Source organism: Tursiops truncatus, chromosome 18 (genome assembly GCF_011762595.2).
Source record: "Tursiops truncatus isolate mTurTru1 chromosome 18, mTurTru1.mat.Y, whole genome shotgun sequence".
Taxonomy (NCBI): Eukaryota; Metazoa; Chordata; class Mammalia; order Artiodactyla; family Delphinidae; genus Tursiops; species Tursiops truncatus.
Window position 1 is genome coordinate 38,276,361 of NC_047051.1, and position 11,107 is coordinate 38,287,467.

Here is an 11,107-nt window from a genome sequence, read left to right on the forward strand (position 1 = left end):
GGTAGAATTTTCAAAATTCTCTTGTCCTCCTTTAAAGATCATAAGACACCTGTCACAGCACTGATTATCATGGCTTCACACCCTTGTTCCAGGCAGAAAGACATTCTTTAAATCAACATACCCTCATTAGCACACCGTTCCAACATCTGTCTTACCAGAGATTGGATAACAGCAATTTTTCCTATTAATGTTCCATTTTTTTTCCTTCAGTCCTTTCTCATCTGTGACAGATGAACTCAGCCCCTCTGTATCTTTGAAAAAACACTTCTTGAACATTGGGTTAGTTCCTTTTATCCCCCTTCATTATTACCTTTTCATTGCTTACCTGGTGCTATCATATATATGAACATTAACTTTTCGTTGCAGTCACCCACAACTCTAACATGGAAAATATATCATTATCCTGCTTCAAAATCCAGTAAAAAGATAGATGTACTATTTTATAATAAATAATCACAACAGAAAGAAAGAGAGAAATTCTAATTCTCATTGGTATGAAGGTGACTATCATAGCCTCCTTACTTGTACATTTATGTTGAAGGAATGGCAAAAAAAAAAAATGTGGACCAAAAGTCAGGGTAGGGTGACCAGCTTGTATTCCAAGGGTTTCCTCAGACCTATGTAATTTTTTTTTTTAACAATTTAGAAGGAAACTTAGCAAACAGACTAAAAACATGAGTCAATGCTAGAATTCAGGGACTCAGATTTTGCAAACTATAAAAAACATTCTGATAGGTCTACAACTAATAACTGATTCTTACTGCTTCAAAACATTGCTTCAAAACAGATTGCTGTACTTAGGAGGCAAGCTCTTCAACTTGTTACTCAGCAACTTGCCTGGAACAGCATCAATCCTCATATATGTATTAAAAACTATCTTCTTAAATTTTGTGCCCTTTATACAATATAGCTAATGGTACTCATGCTTTCACAGTTTATTTTTAACTCAAACTAAAAAAATAGCACAGAAATTTGTCCAAATAGTCTTATAATGAGTCTCATTCAAACTGTGTCAATAACGTGTGATAACATTCTGGTTTTAGATATAAACCTTAGGACAAAGGAGACCATTTTCTTTTTTAATATCAACAGAATTTTTGCATAAATACAAACAATGTTATACTTCTCTAAATTGAAAATATTTACTTCTTAAATTTTTCTTATTAAAGCTGACATTTTAATTTAAAAAAAAAACATTTAGCAATTGCCTTCACATCTACAGTTTATGATTGCTGGCTTTTCTATCAGCTTCCACTGGAAGCCCAATGGCTAATTGCAAAATTCTTGCCAGTACAAGTGCACCTGTGCTCTCTGTAGAATTGTTCCTCTTATTAAAACTTTTGTGAACATTTGTTTTGAAATTATTTTTTCCTCTATTTTTCATTGGCAAATTTCTACAAAATCATATGAAGTCTTAGTAAGACCAGAAGGGCTCTGTCTCTTTGAAAAGAGTAGTTTCCAAAGGTAGCTTCTCTTAACTCTGTAATAATAAATCAAAAACAATACAAATATTGTTAATTCTCCATAAAGTACCCTAGCAAGGCAAATATTTCAGACATAAATAATGGAAAAGGGATCTATAAATACTCAAACAATGAAAAATGCAATATCTTATAAAATTATATTTTAAACATAGAATAACAAGGTATTTTGGAGGGTACATGTGTTACTTGAATTGGATTTTACAGGTAAGAAAAGAGTTAAAAGTTCTGGAAGAAATTATTATTGTAAGCTGCAGAAAATATGGATAATTTTTAACTTCATTATATATACATATATTTTAATTTCTTGAAATAACTTGTTTTTTATCTGTTTGCTCATTACAAAAAAATATGGATGTTTCCAGCTTTAGATTACACTGTGTTTTCATTATTGGTTCTTTTCTTAACACCTGCTTTCAAAGTAGGTTATGGCTGAACAAAAAAACATAAATAAAGAGGCAACATTACAGCTCTCTCAAAGCTTTATAAATGGTTCGATTTTTTCACTCATTTATGCTTTGAATACAAAGTCAGTGTGAAGCAGTAATTCTTTTTCTTTATTTTACTCTCAAAATGTCAACTTTGAAAACATAACATGTAATTTTAGGGCTAGTTAGTCTAAGTTTCCTGTATCAATCAGTGTTACTAGTAGTTTGAATAGATTACTGTGAGTGACTTGTTTAAATACTAAATAAATAAACTTACTTTAGGAGTTGTGGATGTATTAGATTTTCTTATATCTGCTACTTTTGATTGTGTTGTAAAAAAATTGGATTTTTTCTTCCTAAGTCGTCAGACAACACCCTTAATTTGCAATGGGAGAAGAGTGGAGGTAAACTTTAACATATGGAGGGAGAGACCCTCAACCTGCAGGGTACAGGCTCTAAGGAGGTATGAAGAGCAAACTAATCTTTTCATAAAGAGTATTTCAGGCAGAAGGCACCTGGATTCTGGCAGAAGTATACTCAATCTCAGTTGAAATTACCTACTCTGTGAAAGAGTGCTGGGTCTTAGAGGCTCTTCTAAGCAGTCTGAATTACGGGAACAATTTACTGTCTTCCACTTTGCTTATTTGTGCTCATGGAAGATGTTTTTTTTGCTATTGGTCTAAAGCTATAGGTCCAATGCAGGGTACACCTGGGACATTTCTTCTTCTACTCATGCAAGACAACGTGCAGTCTTTTTCTGTAATGGGCTCACTAAGCCAGCAAGAAAAGTGGCTGGCTCAAAAATTGTGACGTTGTGAGTGTCCCAAGGCCTCTGTTCATTTTTTTTTTTTTTTTTTGGTACGCGGGTCTCTCACTGTTGTGGTCTCTCCCGTTGCGGAGCACAGGCTCCGGGCGCGCAGGCTCAGCGGTCATGGCTCACGGGCCCAGCCGCTCCGCGGCATGTGGGATCTTTCCGGATCGGGGCACGAACCCGTGTTCCCTGCATCGGCAGGCGGATTCTCAACCACTGCGCCACCAGGGAAGCCCCCTCTGTTCATTTTTACAATGATTTTGACAGGAAGATAAAGGGATTCCAAATATTATTTATTAAACTGAGAAAGTTACCTGGAAAGAATGAAAAAATAATTATAGAAAACCAAACTGAAATCTTTGAGTTTGGGAGTTGAAAAATGGAGAGTAATGAGAGGTTGCACTAGGTGAGTAGTATTATTTATGTTTAAATGTTCTCGCCAGAATTGCAATGTATTTTTCTGGTTGGGAAAAAAAAACAATGAATAAGCATGGTTCCATAATGCATATTGATCATTCAAAAGCACATTGCAAACTAAAAGGCAAAACAATGTAGTCAAGGCTCTTAAAACACAGGCGGGGAATTATGCCAGTAAAGGAAACTGCTTTGTAGGGAACGTAGTGATATATTAGCTTTTGAATGAAGAGGTTAACCACTGAAGCACTTTTTAGAAGGGGTGGAAAGATAGCAGATATTGAAAAAGGTAGATAATTCTTTATGGTTGAGGACAGGCCTCCATGAGAGTCTACATAGGATATTTTCAAGAATTACATAATTAGAAGGTGTGAAAACTTACAAAAGACAGTATTAACATTGTTTTTAAGAAGCCATTATATTTTTCTCATGATTCTAACTTTGCACAGCTTTTTACATATAAATTTCATCTCAGGACAAATTGGAGGAAGATATATTCTCCTCTCTTTCTGCTCTCCTTTCCTGATAAGAAAAAATTCCAACAGTTTTTAAAGTATTTTATCAAAATTATAATTTCATCTGTCTTGCCTTGATATTATGAGTTCCATGACAGCAGATCACTTTTTCATTCATTTTTGCATAATCAGTGTTTAAGTCAAAATATTTATTGAATAAATCAAGAAATTGATAAAAAATATATTAACAGACTTGTTTAAAATTACAGAATTCATATAAGCTATTTTTAGAAGGTAATTTTATTTCAGACCAACATAATTTTGCCAGAATTATCTTTCTGATTAATTCAACTCTAATAGTCAAACTTTAAGTTAAGAAAGAATAAAACTCTTCGAAGATGTCAAAATTTGTCTAGCCCTTATTTAAATGTATAGGTAATCCATCAAAATTAAGGTGTCATTTATTCTAAGGTGTCAGTGTGTGTGTACTGTAAATAGGTATTAAAATGACATATTTTTCAATGTAGAGAAGTAACAGGTATTATTAAAATATATAGAAGAAAAACATATTAAGGATGAAAGTACAAGAAAGGAAAGTTTAAAATTTGTAGTCTCATAAGTCTTAGGTTAACTAACTTTAATAGTTAAACATCTTTATCTTTTTTCTCTAAGTTTCTCACTTTAAAAATGAATTCATTCTATGTATAGAATGAATATGTTTTGCTTATTGAAATGCAACCAGCTAGCACATTAATCCTTAGCAGTGCTCGGAAGTACTGGGAGAGGATTGAGGGACTGGTTGGGGGAGGGGAGAAAAATGGAAATTATCTGGGAGTGGAAATGAAAACAAAACAAAAAAAGAACACATGTAATTGAAGGAAAGATGGGAGTGGGTATCAAGAACAAATTCACCTGCTTCATCATTTTGCTTCAGGTACACATTCTATGAATAATCTACAGAAATGAAAATGAAGTTCTTCTACCTGTGGCAACATGGAAGAATCTTATAAATATGATATTGAATGAAAGAAGCCAGTTACAAAAAAAATGTACAATTCCATTTCTATAGAGATTTTTAAAAAGACAAAGGTAACTTATGGTGTTAGAAGTCAGGAAAGTGGTTAGGGACGGTGTTATAACTGGGAGAGGGGACAAGGGAGGTTTTTTTTAATGCTGATAGTATACTATTTCTTGATCTAGCTCATAGGATGACAAACATTTTCTGTAAAAAGCCAGATAGTAAATATTTCAGGCTTTGCAGGTGAAATAATCTGTCTCAACTACTCAGTTCTGTTCTAGTGCAAAGGCAACTATAGATAATATGTAAATAAATAGGTATTGCTGTGTAAAAAAAAAAAAAAAAGAATTCATTCTATGAACTGTTTATCATAAAATGTTTGTTACTTTCTTTTAATTTTTCCACAATTCATTTACTGAATTGGAGAGGTGATTTAACAACAGATTACGAGATAAGGCTGGGAGAGAAGAGTTCTTGCTTTCTCTCCCAGGAGACAGTTGTGTCATGGATGCTTTTAAATTTTCCAAAATAGCCATCTGCGGTTGGGCAAGCTGGGTCTGAAGCTGGAGATTGGCATACATACATTCTAGGAGTCCTAGGTATTCCTTGGGCTTGTGGTCAATTCCCGAGGGCAGCTTTGTTGTCGGGATTTTCAGGAAAGTAGCTGGTGGGGAACTTTCTTGAAGATTAATAACGCTGCGGGAGGGTTTGTCTTGACAAAGAGGCACAGCATTACCTTCCTCTTTGTCTCTTCTATTAGTAGGATGACTAGAACGCCGCTACAGCTGAACACCAACAGGTGTGATGCCTACAGTGTTAATTGAAAGCCTCAATCCCAGCACCTTGTAGCTGATACACATGCGCAGTCATTTGTTACTTTTTTAAAAGAACATAGCACAAAAGATAAAACATAGGCACAAAATCAGCTACACAGTGGTAACACTAATGCTATATAGTATAATACTATAGTATTACATAGTATTATATAATATTATAGCATTATATTATATTATAGTATTATATATAAATATATGTAGTAAAAGCACATATACATATTCTTTAACCTATCTTTTAGAAACATTCAAAATGGATTTATTGAGGTAAGACTGACAGGGAATAAGATGTGCATGTTTAAAATGTAACTTGTGGGCCTTCCCTGGTGGCTCAGTGGTTGAGTCCGCCTGCCGATGCAGGGGACACAGGTTCATGCCCCTGTCCAGGAAGATCCCACATGCCGCGGAGCGGCTGGGCCCGTGAGCCATGGCCGCTGAGCCTGCGCATCTGGAGCCTGTGCTCCGCAACGGGGGAGGCCACAACAGTGAGAGGCCCGCATACTGCAAAAAAAAAAAAAAAAAAAAAGTAACTTGGTAAGTTTTGAAATGTGGGTATACCTGCAAAACCATTACCACAATCAAAATAGTGGACATCTCAAACATCAACAAAAGTTCCCTCAAGCCTTTGTAACCACTCCTTCCCACCTTCCCCTAGTAATATTCAGTCTACTGTTTCAAAAATGGGATTGCTTTTAACTTAGCACATAGTGGAATGCAACAAGTGGAAATTAAGTAGATCAATATTAATTTCATGCTCCGACGTGATTTTTTTCCAAAGAGAATATTTTAATTTTTGATGCCAGTGGCAAGATCATAATTATGTACTTTTGAATGTGCTCCTGCGGTCTGGAGAGAAAAATGAAACAAAGGGGCTTCCCTCAATAGAAATAGAGATTTTTGAATACTTAATGAAGAGTAAGGAAACATTCATATTAGATTTTCTTGGTCATCTCATGAATTATATTTGAAATGACTTAGTTTTCATTTTTCATTACATTTGTCCAGTGTTCTAGTAGTGTCCTATAACAGATGGCTTGGCTTTTCACAGAAGAGTTAAGATAAAACATGCTAAACAATTTTCACATGTCCATTTAGAAGAGAAAGTTAGAATACAGTACCATAGTAAACAATAACTTCTTCCCTAGCATGTGTACACACAAACATACTCACACAGACACATGTTTATTACATATTTTACTGATATAAAGAATGAATAGCTCACAATTTACAATAACATATTTCATGCTAAATTTCACATAACCAAATGATTCTTACAGAATATTTTCATTTAACTGGCAAATGACAAATGAGTATACTTCTGACATGAATCTTCTGATATTTTCATTTATGTTAATAGGCAAAACAGAAGTAAAAGAGAAGTAAGACATATTTCAGAACTTCATTCATTCATCAACAATGTAAGCACTTATTTGTTTAATCAGGTAGTAGTTTTCAAATGTTGGAAGAGCATTTCATCATCTTCTTCTACTATGTGCAAGTAATGGCTACAGATATGACACAGTTTAAGTTTATTCTGTATTAATATTTTCTCCATCACTCTCAAGTTTAGATAATCAACAAATCACTAAATCAAGCCCTGTGTATTTGGTAATTTCTATGGTGTGAGTCCTTCAAGCTACCAACATGATATCACAGAGCATGGAGTTGAAAAGGGATGCACATACGGTGCATTACATACTATCTGTACCATACACTTACAATAGATGGAACAACTTCGAGATCATTGACAAGAGTAAAAGTTGGTAAAGCAATGATTTTAATATAATTTACTAAATCATAAGTTCTTATATATTAATTTTTAACAATGACTGTGTTTAGTAACTGGATCACAAAATTCCTGAAAATTTAACAGGTTTTAACAGCTCCAGTGCACTGTTGCCCATAGAGTGTTGCACTCCTAAACATGGAAATTATGACCAATGGCCATTGAGTATGGTGGGAGTTAGCTTATTCTAACAGAAACTTTTGCTCTTTAATAGTTAATCATCTGGTTTTGGTCAATCTTTGCTAAAGTTTTCACCAGACTATTAAAGTTCTATATCATTTGATCTAAAAGGTTCAATGTTTTCCCATCATCCATTTACATTAAAATACACTGATTTGAAGGTAAAATACAAATTTCTCATTTGGTTGGCTTCCTGATAAAGAATTTAGAGTAGTACATGGACTGACAGTTGCATGAAGGTTTTGTTTTTCTGAAGGGCCAAGAAAACAATTTTGGCAACAAGAGCTACTGTTATCCCTATCACTTCTCTTCCTCCTTATCTTCCTCTTGCTTTTTTTTTTTTTTTTTTTCTTTTTCTCCTCCAGATAGAAACCCTCATAAAATGGGATATCCTTAAAATATAGTCTGGTCTGTTATTGATATAATTTATTTTCTTTGTTTATATTCTTTGGGTCTGTATAAAGAATATAGTCTTTGCCTAAAAATTTCACTTAAGTATGCATTTGTTCCAGTCCAGCCTGTTTTTCTTTTAAGTGTTTCCCAACTGCCTTTTTCTTAAGCTACTTTCTTTTTCTGTTGGTTGCTTGTAGCCATGACAACACCTGTGCTTAGCCATTGTGGATCTTTCTCCATCCAGGAGCTTTGGAAAGCCTGGCAAAATGCCAGGGATGTGTGTTGCTTCAGATCTTTGAGAGGGTCCATTTAGTTGTCCAGTTTTTGATCCAAATTGAGAGTTCTTTGGTCTGTTTGCTTCACTTCAGGTAAACTATCTTTCATTTACTTGTTTCAAATTCTTGACTTGGCTGTTAGCTGTCACTTGAAGTAACTGTTAGAATCAAAAGATTCACTTCAAATATGTCTTTATTTTATGTTCTTTCTCATTTCCTGGAAGTTGATTATGTTGGCATATAGAAGATGCAGTTTACTCTAGAATTTCTGGCGTGCCTTTGAAGTTTTCAAATTGTGTTACAAAGGATGCTAATGTGATTGCTTTTTTATGGGTAATGGAAGGCAAATGGCAGTTGGTGGAGAAGAGAAAAAGGAGTGTGGGAGGGGAGTACCAATTTGGAACAGGTGTTGATCATTTTTGCCTAGATTAAGTAGTACAACTATAAACAAACTGTCTTCTAAAATAAAGCCTCAAAGTTAAAAAGGCTAAAAGAAAGGCTTTCCATGAGAGCTCGCCCAATCCCCTTCCTAAAACAGAAATGTTCACTGTAAAACAGAAGTTGCAAATTCGTTAAGAGTGGTTGGTTGGAAATAAGAGCCGAAAGAGAAAACTGCATTGCAGTGATTGGCTTGATTTGGTGAATAAATTGCTATTTTCAGATTCAATTTGTATCAATAGGCAAACTCTGTACACCTGCAGACCCTGTCACAGTATCAGGGCACTGAAGCAGCTGATCTTAAATAATCCGTTTCCCTTTCAACAATAATTGCACCCCCATTCCTGAAGCCTCAACCTAGGAGGGGAGCCTTTGATGTCTGATTGGCAAGCAATACTCTTTTCTATCACTAATGGAAAGAACACCACGGTTTGTAAATTTAAAAAATATCTCCGAAAAGTCGGCCTCCTTGTTTTTTGGGTTTTTTTGGGGTTTTTTTTGCGGTACGCGGGCCTCTCACTGTTGTGGCCTCTTCTGTTGCGGAGCACAGGCTCCGGGCGCGCAGGCTCAGCGGCCATGGCTCACGGGCCCAGCCGCTCCGCGTCATGCAGGATCTTCCCGGACCGAGGCAGGAACCCATGTCCCTTGTATCGGCAGGCGGACTCTCAACCACTGCGCCACCAGGGAAGCCCCGGCCTCCTTGTTTTTAAAAGAGCTGAGGGTGTTGAATTGTTGGAAAGATTCATCTTTATTAAATGTGACTGAACACTGGAAGAGTAAGATACTGTTTCCTGCAAGAAAGTAAAGAAACCACATTTTGGTTATTTACAATGTTCAGTGTAGCAGGTTGAGTTAAACAGGTGTTCACAGAAGTCATGCATATTTCCTGGCTGAGGAGAGAGGTAGCAAAGTTATTTTACATGCTTTTCACCATGGAGCAGGAGGGTTTGGGGTGGAATACCTTAGTCTTCCTAGGCTCTGACTCAGGTCCCTAATTAGAGACCTCCTTGTCCATCCTAGCACTTGGAGGCTGGAGCATTTTCATGAAATGAAGAAATCTTCCATTTTGAGGCAAATAATAGATACAAATTATCTATTATTATTTTGAGGCAAATAATAGATACAAATTAATTAATTCATAAATACTTTTTCTAACTTTCCAATTGGTGAATATTAACAAAAATCAAGGGATATATTTCATACACGTATACTGAAAGAAAGAGAACAAAAATTTACCTTTGAAAATGACATCATAATTAGTGTTAAAAAGTGCCACCTCCACATCCTTTAGTACATTCATCGTAGCATGTAAAATTTTTAAACCCAGAGATATAAAAGGAGAAAATATGTGATTTATCTCAATGACACTTCTAGTATCAAAAACTTTTATGGGTACTTGAATAAAATAAAGCTATACTACTTGTCACTAAGTATGCACTCAAGTATTTAATGATTCCTTTTTTCCTGTTACGTTCATTTATTAAATATTTATTGAGTGTCTGGTACTCAGGCACTGTGCTAGGTGAGAGAAATAAAACTCTGAGTGGTTCCTGCAGAAATCCACTTAATCTTCTAAAGAGGGCTTATAGGTAGAGCAAAGTATTCTTCCTTGTATGCTAGTAGTTGTGCAGTACAGCAATATAACTTAAGCAGTTGTCACTTTGCATCTTGAGTTTGAAGCTTGACTAGGTCTGCATTGGGTAACATAAGAATGAATTGCACATTGAATGACAAGAAATGGAAAGGGAGACTGAAACTTAGATAAAGGAATAGGTTTCTTTTATTTCATGTAGGCAAAGGGGAAAGAAAAGATAATAGAAATGCCAAATTATAATGTGCAGATATTTATATAATGAAGACATTCACACTTAATTGTATACTTTGTTTGAATTGTCTAGTTTTACTTCAGTTTTCAGTTTTCTTCTACTTTTTTTCACTGTTTTTTTTTTTTTTTTTTTTTTTTTTTTGCGGTATGCGGGCTTCTCACTGTTGTGGCCTCTCCCGTTGCGGAGCACAGGTTCCGGACGCGCAGGCTCAGCGGCCATGGCTCACGGGCCCAGCTGCTCCGTGGCATGTGGGATCTTCCAACCCGTGTCCGCTGCATCGGCAGGCGGACTCTCAACCACTGGGCCACCAGGGAAGCCCCTTTCACTGGTGTTTTAACTGAAGATAGAAATCTCACATATTCAGATTTTGTGGGCTCAAAGCATTTCATACACCAAATAAAAATTTTCCAAACTCCTATATGATTCAGGTTAGCAGATGACAGATACACAATCCAATTAAAACCAAACACATTGTTACTGGTGTTATCATGATGATTCTATTCCCATTACTCTGCATATGATATATTATAACAGGCTGGATTGATTTATTTGACCTCTTGTCAGATATTTGTTTATTGACTGAAATCTACATGGCATTTTTCCCTCTGGGGATTTGGCTAGTATATAAAAGCAACATGCCAACTACATATTTTACTGTTTTTATTTTTCCAGCTGCTTTCTTGATGGACAGTCTGTTCCCGATTTTTGTCTTTGCTTTGCAATCAGTTTGGGAAGAAAGGAATATCTGCATTTCAGTTCCCAGTGTGGG

The 11,107-nt window shown here is 35.5% G+C and overlaps 1 pseudogene; it reads right to left on the reverse strand.

Moving 5' to 3' along the window:
- Positions 1–4,999: 4,999 nt before the first annotated feature.
- LOC117308872 (TSSK6-activating co-chaperone protein pseudogene) lies at positions 5,000–9,812 on the reverse strand (annotated as a pseudogene).
- Between the last annotated feature and the right edge of the window lie 1,295 nt (positions 9,813–11,107).